Source organism: Protopterus annectens, chromosome 6.part0, assembly GCF_019279795.1.
Source record: "Protopterus annectens isolate FY-2018-M chromosome 6.part0, PAN1.0, whole genome shotgun sequence".
Classification (NCBI taxonomy): Eukaryota; Metazoa; Chordata; order Ceratodontiformes; family Protopteridae; genus Protopterus; species Protopterus annectens.
Window position 1 is genome coordinate 89,050,157 of NC_056737.1, and position 13,887 is coordinate 89,064,043.

General features: G+C 42.1%; 1 protein-coding gene across 1 annotated transcript in view; it reads left to right on the plus strand.

Annotated features, from left to right (window-relative positions):
• IFT43 (intraflagellar transport 43) overlaps nucleotides 1–13,887 on the plus strand; it is a 2,700,032-nt gene that overhangs the window by 909,910 nt on the left and 1,776,235 nt on the right. The window lies entirely within an intron of this gene.

The window sequence follows — 13,887 nt, forward strand, 5'->3', positions numbered from 1 at the left end:
GTTTCATTATATTAAATTAAATTAAATAATAAATGAGTTTTATATGTATTCTAGGAGTCCCTTTAAACAACAGTATTGCATTAGTATCATTTTCTGGAAGTTTTTTGGGGGCTGATGAAAAATGTTTGGGTATTTCTTTAAATACAGTTTTTTTTTTAAATAAGGGTGTAGTTTTTGCATTAAGGATGTTCTTTTAATAACAAGAGCTTCTTTCTAGCATCTTTTCCCAAATTATGTTTGGTATTTGTTTTATTGCTTCATTGTTTAATTGTTTTGAGAAATTTCATCAGTGTATGGTAGGCTTGATTGGTGGTTTTGATCATGTGACACTTACTTTGGGTTATAAGTTTTGGGTTTGGAATGGTATCATTTATTGTTCTGATAAAGTCCTTTTGGGTATTCAGCACAAAAGTGTATGAAATAGGGATTGTGTTCATCTTTATGTACTACAAATTACATTTATAAATTGTATGGTTTCTTCAGCATTGCGCCCGAGGTGTCATTGAAGATGCTTTTATGACTGTGTGTTTAGGGGTTTTCAATGTAGTTATTGGTTAAATGTATCACTGTTTTTAAGTCAGCACTTATTAAAGAAACTCTTTTTGTTACTGTACTGGTCTTAGGTCATTGTAACCATATTGTGATATTTCCTAACCTCTTCTCTTACTGCAAAAGCTGTTGTGAGTTTGCCCAAAATATTTCTGAGTTTTGTAAACTTTTCTGTGTTTGTAGAAGTTCTAAGTTTGTGTATTTTTTTCTGTATTTGTGAACATTTCTCAAGGTTTGTGAACTTATTTCTAAGAAATCATGATACTGCAGGAGTTCTGCCTTTTGTTGTAAAAAATATGTTACTGCACTTGAGCTCAAAACCAGTTCATTTTACATTGAGTTTTTTTTCTGCACTCTGGTGGGAGCAAAGGTCTGATTCAATACATCTGAGTTACGAACTGCTGATAGAAGGCTCATTGTGTATTTATCTGATTGGCCTGAGGGCTTAACTGTGTTGAAAGTCTGTCATCCCGCTGGTGTAAAAGCATCTCATTTGCGGGATGCGCAAACACAGTTACCCATGTCTTGTATATAAGCAGACCTCTCCAGTTTAAAATTCTCTATAAGAAACACTCACCATAGTCTCCCACTGTTTATAGCTGCTCAAAGTGCTGCCATATTGCACGGGCAGCACCACTGCAGGTCATCTAATAGTATATTACTAAACACTCTCACTTAGACCTTTAAGTCACTCTCCCCTACTCCTTCCCATCTACTAAGGATCTGGTGTAATGGATAGGTATTTCTCTGTAGTCTCTGTTTCTGGCCTGGTATGGAAATGGGCATCTTGAGGTAGTTTATTGACTGTCTCGAGTTCATTGACAACCATTTAATTGTAGAACATACAAACACAGTGTGTGAGAGATGTAGATACACAATGTAATTGGAAGCAACGCTCACACAAACACATGAAAAATGCAAACTAGGTTGTCACTGTTACACCCAGAACAATCACCACTATCACTAAGGAACAAACACATCAACCCAGAAATATGGAGGTACTCACTTGTAATCTACCCAAACCTGTAAGACCTCCTAAAATCATCTTGCAGTGGTCTCACACACATTCAAAGAAGACAGCACCTCATGCAACGCATAACTCTGGAAGCCATAATAGCCCCACTTCCAAGCCCATAAGTCAACACACCACACAGCCAAACATTCTAGTTATTAGACATTCCATTGTAAGACATACTAATGTCCCCCTTACCAGGCTAAACAAGGGAAAGATCACAGGGAGCTGTCTGTCTGGAACCAGGTTACACCAGATCACACATGCACTTAGGTCTTTAAACCACAAGTACCAGTATGACCTGGTCATAGTCCATATGGGTGTAAACAACCTAAGATGTACCTTGTTGGACTTTATGAAGCGAGACATGATAGAGCTCTCTGAACTTGTGTCCCAGGCCACTAAAAATCTAGCCTTGAATAGCATCTTACCTTCACCAGTGATGATGCCACAGTACCAGCAAAAAATGATTGACTTCAACAATTGGCTTAGTTTCTGGTATCACAACATGTGGATCCAATATCTGCCAGCCTGGGGAGACGTGATTAACAAACCATAATGCTTTCCTAGAGATGGTTTGCACTTGTTACCACTTGGCTTTCAGATACTGGTAAAATCTTTATCTATCCCCATAGTACCTTTTTAGGCAGTGCCAAGTTGTTAAACCCTCCAACATAACAAAAATCACTCAAGACTACCTAAAAGTACTACTGCTCAACGCAAGGAGCTTAAATAAAAATACTGCACTCCCTGGAAGCACACATTACCTTGGAGAACACAGACAAATGTGCAATCACAGAAACATGGTTCAGAACCGTGGAAACCATCCTGGCTACAGTACCTTTCATATATTTTAATCCCCCTCAGCTCAGGATAAAGCAAAGGGAGGAGGTATGTTAGTGTTCATAAAGGCCGAGTGCACTGCTAGACTGGTCCAATAACATGACTCGCTTGAGCTGCTCCATGCCGAACTAACCATAGGTGTGACCCCCTATCATATCCTTATTAGCTACATAACCCCTAACATGAGTTGAAAACTACACTTCCTACCTAAACCTACTGGAATCTCTTAACATTCAGCCTAACACTGTACTTATGGGTGATTTCAACTACCCATCCATAAAGTGGGAGACTTATATGACCCATACCCTGGAGCAACTAGTCATCTCCCCAGCTAGAGGTACAAATATCCTAGACCTGATACTCATGAACACAGAGGGATGCTGTTCCCTCCTGTGTATTAACTCCTCCCTAGTAAAATTTGACCAGAAAACATTCTCCGTTAGTATTAAAACTAACCTAGAACCCTCATCAAACTCCAAACCTGTTAAGAACTTTGTTGAGGCCAATTACCTCAAACTAAGTAACAGCTTATTAAACTTCCAAGCCCCTCTGAGCGCAGATGACATTGAGGCCAGCTCTGAGCTGTACACAAAAACACTGTACAACCACATTAACATAGAGGAAGCAGTACCTATCTGAGTCAAACCTACGATTACTGGCAAAAATAAACCACCCTTGTGGACCCCTAGCATAGCTAGGCTATTCAGCAAAATGAAAAACATTCTCTCCAAAGCCAAGAAGGAGCAGATAAAACTGTACAAAAAGGCATTCATTGATCTAAACAAACAATTTAGACAGCTGGTCAAATCTGCCAAAGCAAACTCTGAGGCAAAGATTAGCTTTTTTTTAAATTATGTCATAACCTCAGGAGAAATGCCAAATTAATCATGAACAGCATCACTTACACCCAGCCTGAAACTATAGCAAACTTGCTAGCCAACGAGTTCAGTTCAGACTTCTCCCTTCCATCACCTTCTTTCAAAACCATCTCCCTACTGGTCATTACGAGGGAACAGGTCCTTACTGCACTCGCTAAAGTGAAATACACAGCCTCCATAAGTCTCGACAACATTCCATGATGCTTCTTAAATAACTTAAAACAGAATCTGTCAGGGCTGCTAGAAGCCTCCTTTAACCTCAGCCTCCATACAGGCTTTGTCCCAGAAGAATGGAGGACTGCAACAGTTGTCCCTCTGCACAAGGGGGGCCCATCAACTGACACAGGGAGCTATGCACCCAAAAGCTTGACCAGTCTAATCTGAAAGGCCATAGAGTGAATTATCATGGACCTCATCAATAACAATAAAGGAACTCTCCAAACACCAGACCGGACCCTATTTGGTATTGTCAAAGGGAGCTCGTGTCTGCTTAATGTGGTGGACTTCTTTGAGAAAGTCACCAGGGCCATGGATGAAGGTAAAATGATACACGCTGTTTATCTAGACCTGGCTAAAGCTTTTGACACAATCCTCGTCTCAGGGATCAGATATAAACTTACTGAGTTAGGCATAAACCTGAAAAATCATCCAATTAATAGCCAATTGGCTCACTGACAGGACACATGTCTGGATAGGTGAATCCACTTCCAGAAAGAAACCTATTTCTAGTGGTGTCCCACAGGCTCAGTGTTGGTATCACTCCTGTTTGATATTTACTTTTGTGAAGTGAAGACCAATGTTGGAGGTCACTGACTTACCAAGTTCCCTGACAACTGTAAACTGGGAGCAGTCACTGAATCCCCAAACAATGTTGACATTCTACAAACAGGCCAAAAAATGAGAAATGACTGGTGCCAAAACCATGGTCTGAGACTAAATGGTAAAAAAATATGTAATGAGCACACCCCTAAAAGTAGGCCCAGTGTTGAGGAACCTAGGAACACAGATAGACAGTAACCTAAACTTTGACCACCAGGTAGCTACAGTAGTGAGGAAATCTTTGTGTGGCTCAACTTAAAGTAAAGGCATGGCATCATGATCAAAGGAAGTCATAATGCCATTGTACTTGTACTCGATTATGGGCCTGGTGAGGGTCAATGCTCCCTTCTGCAACTGGAGAGGCCCCATAGGTTTGTCACTAAAAAAATAAAAAGAATAAGACATGTCTTATACAGACTGACTAAAGGCCCTATACCTTTACTCTGTCTCCTATCATTTATTGAGAGAAGACTGATGCCTGACCTACAAGACATTCTCTGAACCAGCCCTGATGAAAATGTTACATATTCACAAGAAAAATTATACAAGGGTTACGAGTTCCATGGACCTGAACGTTATTTGTGACTCTTAACAGAACTTGCTGGGAAGATAGATTTGCATCCCAAAGACTATCTTGTTTATGGAGTAAACTTTCTTCATTAAACAAAGCCTGCCCCTCAGTCTGTTAAAAAGCAATTTGGATAAATTCACTTCAGTGGTACTGAACATTTGTCTTATGGACAGAGACAGTCTCCAAAATGACTCAGAGCTCCAACACCCAGTCATTCACTACCCTGATACTACCCATCCCATATCTGGAGAATTAAGATATAATATTGACATAACCTGAGTGACTGCGGTAGTGGTGCTGCGGTAGCATTGTCGCCTCACAGTTAGACGTTGCCCGTTCGATTCTCAGTTAGAGCGTCTTCTGTGTGGCGGCATGCGTGAATGGGCGTTCCTTCGTTGAAGGTTGTGCATTAGGCCCGGCAAGCCAGCACATAAAAATCTACTGCCAATCATTAGCGGACCGGAGTTCCGCTGTGGTGACCCCTAACCGGGAAAAGCCGAAAGACACAAACAAATTGACATAACCTGAGTGTTATTGGCTAGGTTTGTAAAGACTCCTGTGCCATTAGCCTCATAATCTCCTATGAACATATGAAGGAAACACTGTGTTTCAACACTTTTCATATTTTCACTGGTTTAGCATTAACTGCATTATGGTATACATGCTTCCAGCATTGGGAAGACAACTCATGATCTGATAGTTGTCAATCTTCATCCATTCTTGACTGATGGGTTACGGTTCCGATCCTCGGAACCAATATGGCCGTTATATAACTCACTGCAGCCAAAAAACTCTCAAGCCTAAGGTCTACCCGTAATGCCCCTGTGTACATTATCTCAGATCTCATTTGCTGCTGTTATAGAAAGACACATCAGCCGATTCGCTGTCGCAGCTAAGTGCAATTTTGGATTTACTACTCATTTTTCTGCATTTATATAATCATTAACTCTAGATATAGATATGACCGCTTGAATAGAAAAGGTGGAGGAGTACCCTTGATATTCTTTAACATACTCCCCATTATTCCATACCCCAATCCCATTCCTCAGTTTAACAATGCAGAACTTGTAATAGGTGTGCTACAAATGAATAATCATAAAAGTATCTGCATCATATCTCTCTATATTCCCCCAGGTAACAACACCACTACTTTAGAAGAAATCATCCAATGAGCCTCAACTAATATCAACCTAGAGACCTACATTCTAGGTGACGTTAACTTAGACCGGAACAAAATTAACAACCAAAATCCTGCCTTATCTGCCAATCTCTCCGACTTTACTCAATTTACTAACTCTATCACCAGACCCAACAAAACCAATCCTCCTGGATCCACTTTGGACTGGATCCTAACTACCCACCCTAACAACATCTTAAACTCAGGCATCCTTCCTGACTCTGTTAGTGACCACCTGCCTGCCTTCATCCACCGAGCAACCCATTCCTCCCCTCACCAGCACCAATATATACATACTCTTAACCTTACAAACTTCAACCTTCTGTAACACCCTCAAACAAACTAACTGGAATAATCTAAAAACATTTCCTCTAGATAACGCCGTTGATTACTTCAACTCTACCTTCCTAAATGTACTTAATACCCAAGACCCTCCACGATCTATAAGAGTCAAACCCAACCCCGCACCATGGCTAACTAAGGAAACCAAAAAACGTATGCAACAACGAGATAAATGCTGGAAACTTTCTCAGCACAGTAAACATCCTGAAACCCTTCTTAAATATAAGCAACTCCACAACCTCACCAAAAGACATATAATCAAGGACAAACAATCCCACTATATGAAACTCCAAGCCAACCACTCCAAAAACCCCAAACAATTCTGGAACTCCAGCAACTCACTCCTTAACCCAGGCACCAAAAACATCCCTTGCCCTGACACTACTAAGACTGATCCAGAAATTGGCACTCTATTCAACTCCTTCTTTATTAACTCTTTAGCTGAACTAAGTCCTTCTCAAATATCCCACCCACACAAGTTAGTCACTCTACCCCAGCCTCTAAACCTAACTCTCCCCCTACCTTTGAAATGAAACCAATTTCAACCTCCTATATAAAAAATACTCCTCAGCAAGCTGAAACCATGCTCCAATGCCCCAGACAACATTCCCTCTAACTTCTTAAAAATTGCTGCAGATGGCATCGCCCTCCCCATTAGCATCTTAATCAACAGATCCATGCAAGAATCTTATGTCCCCAAGCTTTGGCGTGCTGCCTTTATACATCCTCTCTACAAAGGCGGTAAAAATAATAATACCTCAAACTTTTGCCCCATAGCCATCCTCTCCCCAATATCAAAAATATTGGAAAAATGCATTCTTACCCAACTAAAGCCCTTCCTAACCATAAACCATCTAATCGCTCAAACCCAACATGGCTTCTGCCTTGGCTATAGCACTATTATTGCTCTTCTCTCATTCCTAGATATAGTCATCCACACCCGTAACTCTGGAAAAATTTTTTCTACAGTTTTAATAGACCTCTCCAAGGTTTTCGACACTATCTCCCATACCCATTTCTCAGCCACCTTGCTAATCTAAACCTTTCTCACAATACCCTGTACTGTTTTTCAAGTTACCTATCAGATAGATCTCAAGCTGTAAAATGGAGGAAAGGCACCTCAAACTTCCTTCCCACTCCTACTGGAGTTCCCCAAGGATCCATTCTTGGCCCAATGCTGTTTAGCATCTTTGTCAGTTATTTCCACCTGCCATCCCAAATACTAAAATAGTACAATATGCTGACAACTCCACTTTAATCAGCTGTGCCACCAACCTCCCAGAACTTCAAGCATACACACAAACTGCCTTCTCCGCCACTGGGGACGGGATGTTGCAAAACCATCTTGTCTCTAAATGCTAACAAATCCAAAATACTACTCTTCACTCCCTCAAAATCCTCCCCTCATGATAAAAATTCTTTCCAAATTAGAAGTCACAACAATTCTACTATAGAAACCATTCCCTATGCCAAACTACTTGGGGTTACCATAGATGAACAGCTAAAATTTGACACCCATATTCAAAACACATCAAAAACTCGGCCTGCTTTACAGAAACATCCACTATCTCGCTCCTTATACTAGACAAACCCTTGCCACTACCTACCTTCTCCCCTCTCTATTGTATGGTGAACCTGGACTAACTAACCTATCTGACTCCATCTCGTACAAAATGGAAAGTTGTTGCAATAAAATCTCCAAATTTGCCATAAAAGCCAAATGCTCCTCCCACCATTGCTCTGCCCTCCACTTACTTAACTGGCTAGAGCTTCCCAACCATCTCAACTGCCTCCAACTTACTACTGTCCATAGGCTATTATTAAACCCTACTATATGCCCTGCTCTTTCCAGCATCCTGCAACCATACACCCCTAACAGGCCACTTAGATCTGCTCACCTAAACCTTATCACGGTCTACAAACCAAACTGCCCTGCTGGATGGCACCTCCTTTCCTTCTCCTTAGCCAAAAAATGGAACTCTCTTCCTCCTTCTCTATGAACTATTGAAAACTTTGACAACTTCAAATGCCATCTCCATTCCTACTTTTTCTCCAACTGGAAGTGCAATTGCACCTTCCCCACCTAGCCTTCTTCTCTCCCCATTCTAAATTGTATTTTCCTTACTTCCCCTTTGCCTACTACTTAACTCCCCTGGAAATGACTCACTCTTCAGTGTTATCTCGTGTACATTTTGTATATATATTGTATATAGTTTGCTCTCCCTTTTCTCCTCCCCCTATCATTTGTACTTGTTTTGCCATAACTGCCCAAACAAGACACATTTTCTATATAACCATTGAAAATTTTAATCTCAACATATGACTCGTACGTGAAGTAACCAATGTACCAGTTCATGTCTCTGATTTTATAATGTATCTGCATCCTCAATATTAACTGTAATTTGCTTATCTTAATGGATCTGCATCTTGAATTGTAACTTTAATCTGAAAATTTAATGTTTACTATGTAATGTGGAGCTTTTCTCCCCAGCCTCCACTGAAAACGGGCTCCTGAGCCCAGTGCATCCCCCCACCCAGTCATCAAACTGAAATAAATAAATAAATAAATATTGTTCTTTCTGATTTTCCGAACCTAGTCTACTGTTTTTTAGTGTAACTGCTCGTACCTTTCCTTATATCACTTGGTATTCTCACCTAACATAGTTGGTAGTTCCTCTTTCTTCTTCTTTACCGACAGGTGATCTTTCCTACCAGTGTTGGAAGGATCTTTAGCTTACATTTACCTTTTCTATCCTATATTTTCCTCATCTGATGGCTAGGGGTCTTCCTCCTCAGCCTCTTCTCCCTCCTGGAGTAGGGGAGTTTACTCCCTGCACACCTACATATATTCCGCTTCTGACCTCCTCAGAGGCTTTAGACCTGTCGACTCCAACCACACAAGCCCCAATTGTCTCGGCACCGACAACTCTTTTGTCTTTGGTTCTGATCACTGCTCTGACTCCCTCAGTGCCATCTGAACCGATGGGTCCCTGGGATCGATCTTCTGCCATCTGGTCCTGAGGGCTTGAGTTGTCTTCTTTTTTTATTTGGAGCTGAAATTGCCACTATGGTTTGTGCCGGCTGTGGGGTCCTTCCTCGGCTCAGGACTTGGAGGTGGGCCTCTCATGGTGGGGGGAGACCCCAGTTCTGAGTTTGTCTCTCTCTCTCTCTGTTCTGGGCTCCTATCCCTCCTTAGGGGGGCATGCTTTCCAAGCCATGGAGGGAGCCTTAGCCACAGCTACTTCTCAGTGGCTCTTGTGTTACCGGAGTCTCGCCCCTTGACCCCTGCCTTTCCAGAGCTTCCACCACCAACAACCTCAGTGTCTGGACAGTGAGCTCCAAGGCTACAAGAATTACCGTCCAAAGACCATCCTTCTTCCGAGTCCTCCTCCAGATGTTCCCACTGAGGAGGCCCCTCAGAAGAGACTGTGTAAGAGGAAACACTTAGACTCCCCTGAGGATTCTGTCACTGAAGACATGGATTTTGATGAGGGGGGAGGTTCCACCTGGTCACCCCCATAAGATGTCTCCTTTGGAAACATCCTAGAAATCCTCAAACAGAGGGGTGACTGGAAGTCCAAGGACCCTTTCTCTGAGGAATCTATGTACTTGCAGGCCTTTGGGACTCACCCATCTACTTCCAGGTTGACTCTTCCTGCTGATGATCTTATTAAGTTTATAGCTGAGCAGGCTTGGAAGGCTCCTGATTTGATAGAACCAATCCCCCGGAGATCAGATAGGATACTCTCAGCTCCTGAGGATCATCAATGTTCAGCGAAAGGATTAACAGTAGATGCCATGGTGGTAGCTGCTGCCACTAAGAAGGAACTAGCTGAGGAAAGTTCCACTGTTCATCCCTCTAACTGTGAGAGTACAGGGCAATGGACAGATTTGGGAAGCTGGGTCTATGCATCATCGACCTTTACTGTTAGGTCCTTGAACTTTATGCCACACTTTACTAGGCTCCAAAGGGATCTGATCAAGAAGTTTTCAGATACCCTGGCATGAACTGTGGCTGTGAAGGGGTCCAGGAAAACGTGGCCTCCCGGCTAGCTATCCTGGAGTCTATATCTAATTCGTCCATGTGGCTCATTGCACATGCAGCTGAAGAGGCGACCAGGTCAGCTGGGTTAGGTATTGCTATTTGACGACATGTTTGGATGCACCTGTGTGAGTTTGTGGAACCATTCAAGTCTTCCTTAATCAGAGCTTTTGCCAGATCATCTTTGTTCGGCCCCAAGGTTAAGGAACTCTAGCCAGGTGTGAGAAAGATGGAAAGACTCTGTCTGCTGTGGGCATACGTTTTCTTGCTCCTCAACAAGCCTATTCCAAGAATCAGGGAAGTGGGAAGATGTGGTTCAAAAAGTCCCAGAAGTCTTTCCTGGACACACATGGTACAGACTCTTCTCAGGACAGAGGGAGGAGTTCAAATGGAAAACGCCGTCCTAGAGGCAGAGGTGTCCTGCAGAACCAGGGCTACATGGAGTCTTTCTCTGGCCAACCCTACCAGTGCTCCTGAACAGAGGCCCGATTGCTTACCTCTGGAGGCAGTCGGGGGAAGACTGCCCTTGCACCCTACAGCTTGGCGACTTATAACAACAGATACCTGGGCGCTAAGAATAATTTTCAGAGGTTATTTTATCCCTTTTTCTCTTTAGCCAAGAACTCGATCAAGGCTCACTGACGTTCCACCCAGTCAGAGGGACCAAGCAGCCTTAGAAGTGCAAAAGCTGCTAGAAGAAAGAGTCATCCAAGAAGTCCCACCAGACCAAAGAGGATCCAGATTTTACTCAAGATTCTTTTTTTTCTTGAATCTAAGCATAACGGTCAATCAATCAAAGTCCCAACTGATTCCTTCTCGGGATATGAAATTTATCAGAGCTCATCTAAACACACACGTTTGCGTAGCCTTCCTGCCTGTTCACAGGTTGAACAAAATAATGTTTCAATTCAATCCGCTGTTCACCTCAGACAAAGTACAAACTCGCCAGGTGCTCCAAACCTTAGGGTCCATGGCAGCAGCAATAACTCTGGTCCCTTTAGTGAGATATCACATGAGATTACTGCATTGCATATCAGTGTCCTGGAGATGAGGGCGGTGCTCCTGATATTGCAAGCATTTCATTCCGTCCTCCCTCAAGGGACAATTGCAGTTCAGTCAGACAACATGTCCGTAGTCTGTTACATCAACAAGCAAAGGGGAACCAGATCCTACCCCCTGTGTCAAGAAGCCTTATGAGTGCGGCAGTGGGCTATAGCCTCCAACCACTTTCTGATAACAATGCACATCCTGGGGAGTTCAAATGTAATAGCAGACAAACTGAGTAGGTACATTCTTTCACCTCATGTGTGGTCTCTCAATTCCATGATAGCAACGAAAGTTTTTTGTCGCTGGAGCCAGTCTTGCTGCGATCTTTTTGCCTCACCCCAAAACAGCAAGTGCAGAAGCTACTTTGCCCTAATCCCTGAGAGATGCTCTTCTCCTCAGTTGGCCCCCGGGTCTTCTATATGCTTTTCCCTCTGATCCCACTCTTTCTAAAGAAAGCAGCCAGGTTGAGAAGCCAAGTAGTTCTCATTGCACCCTACTGGCCTTGACAAATATGGTTTCTCTTCCTATGGATCTCATTTAGTTCACTGTCCATGGATTCTGGGACGAGTTCCAGGCCTTGTGTCTCACCTCAGGGACTGGTACATCCCAATTTTCAAAGCCTCAAGCTGACTGCTTTGTTCCTCCAATTCCGTTAGTCACCAGGCATGATGATATATCATTCCCGGTAAGAAGAATATTGCTAGCATCGCATAAACCATCCTTTGTAATTGACTTGCGTCTTATAAGTATGTTCTTGGTTAATAGTCAATACAGAAACCTTGTGGCTTTTGATCATTTTCTCTTTGTAGAAATTCAAAATTTTATATTGTCTTCCCAGTTAAACCTACGGAGTTCATATTGTTATAAAAATTTTTTTGTTAAAAAACTTCTCCAGGAAGTGATGTAATTATGTTGTCAGCACCTACTTTTTAAAAAGAGCGTTTTATCAGCGCTGTCTTTTATTTCCTCTGAAGAAGCTACCTTGTTAGAGTAGCGAAAACGCTGCTGTTGTACTGTGCATTTAAACAATAAAATTGCGTTAAGGTACTTTCTGGTTCTTGAGGTTCTTCGTGGTCTGAAGCTTTTTGTCGCTGGTTTGTGTTCTGATTTGACTTGTTTATAAACCATCCACCAGGAAAATCTACCTCAGTAAGTGGAAGAGGTTTTCAATATGGGCTTGTGATAATGGTCTCGACCCTTTCTCAGCACCAGTAGAGAAAGTGTTAGAATTTCTGGCAAGCCTTTTTACAAAAGGAGCTTCCGCATCTACTGTTAGTCATTCTATCTGCCATCTCTAACTTCTATCTTCCATAATGACTTTGATGACTTACCCTTAGTCTCGCATAGACTATGTAAAGTCTTCCTTAAGGGAATCGTTTGATTAAAGCCTCCCTTTAAACACCCTCTACTCCCCATGGGACCTAACTATTGTTCTACAGTCACTGGTACTTTCACATTTTGAACCAGCAGCTTCTTGTGATTTGAAGTTTTTGTCTTGGAAGACACTTCGTACAGCTCTGACCTCTGCAAGACAAGTATCCAAATTTCAAGCCTTATGTTCAAAGCCCCCCTACTTAATTTTCCATAAGGATAGAGTTACACTCAGGACCAATCCATCTTTCCTTTCAAAGGTGGTTTCGGATGCCAGCATCAATCAGACTATAGACCTGCCTGTCTTCTTTCCAAATTTTGCCCATAAAGGAGAATACTGCCTACACTTTAGATCTGCACAGACAGTTACATTTGTACCTCAACAGAACTAAAGAATTCAGGAAATCAGAACATTTGTTTATTTCCTTTGCTGGCACATCCTTAGAAAAATCTGTTTCTAAAGTTACCTTGCCAAGATTGCTTAGAGTTTGTTTTTGTCATAAATGAAGGTAATACAATCTAAAGCTATCATTGCCAGTGAAGGATCATTCTACCACTTCAGCTGTTTTCCATTCCAGGACTTCCCTGGATGAGATAGGTGCGTCAGCCACATGGGCTAGTCCACATACCTTCATCACTCATTACAAATTGCATTTAGTCTCCAGGGGAAGAGCTGCCTTTGGTTTTAGAGTTCTCAGGAGTATTCTTCCATTGGACCACCCAGGATCTAAAAAGTAGCTGGGGACGCTGTCCCATCAGTCAAGAATGGATGAAGATTGACAACATCAGATAAAGAAGTTATGTCTTACCATAACGTTCCATCTGTGCTGTCGATCTTCATCTGTTCTTGACACCCCCCCCTTCCCCCTACTGGGATTCCTTATGGAGCAATCTATGTCCTAGGTTTTTCAATTAGGATGTTGCTTCTTCATAGAGGTTAAGTTCGTGTCTTCATGTAAATATGTATATTTCCTTCTATAAGACTGCAAACTCACTCTGAGGTAATGTACACAAGGGCATTATGGGTAGACCTTTAGCTCGAGAGTTTTTTGGCTGGCGCAAGCTATATAATGGCCTCGGAACCATAACCCATCAGTCAAGATCAGATGAAGATCAACAACACAGATGCAACGTTATAGTAAGACATAACTTCTTTTTTTTGCTTTCTATATGTGCAAAGCATGATGCTGTAAACTCTTAAGATCATAACTTTTTACTGTGAAGAGAACCAGACAG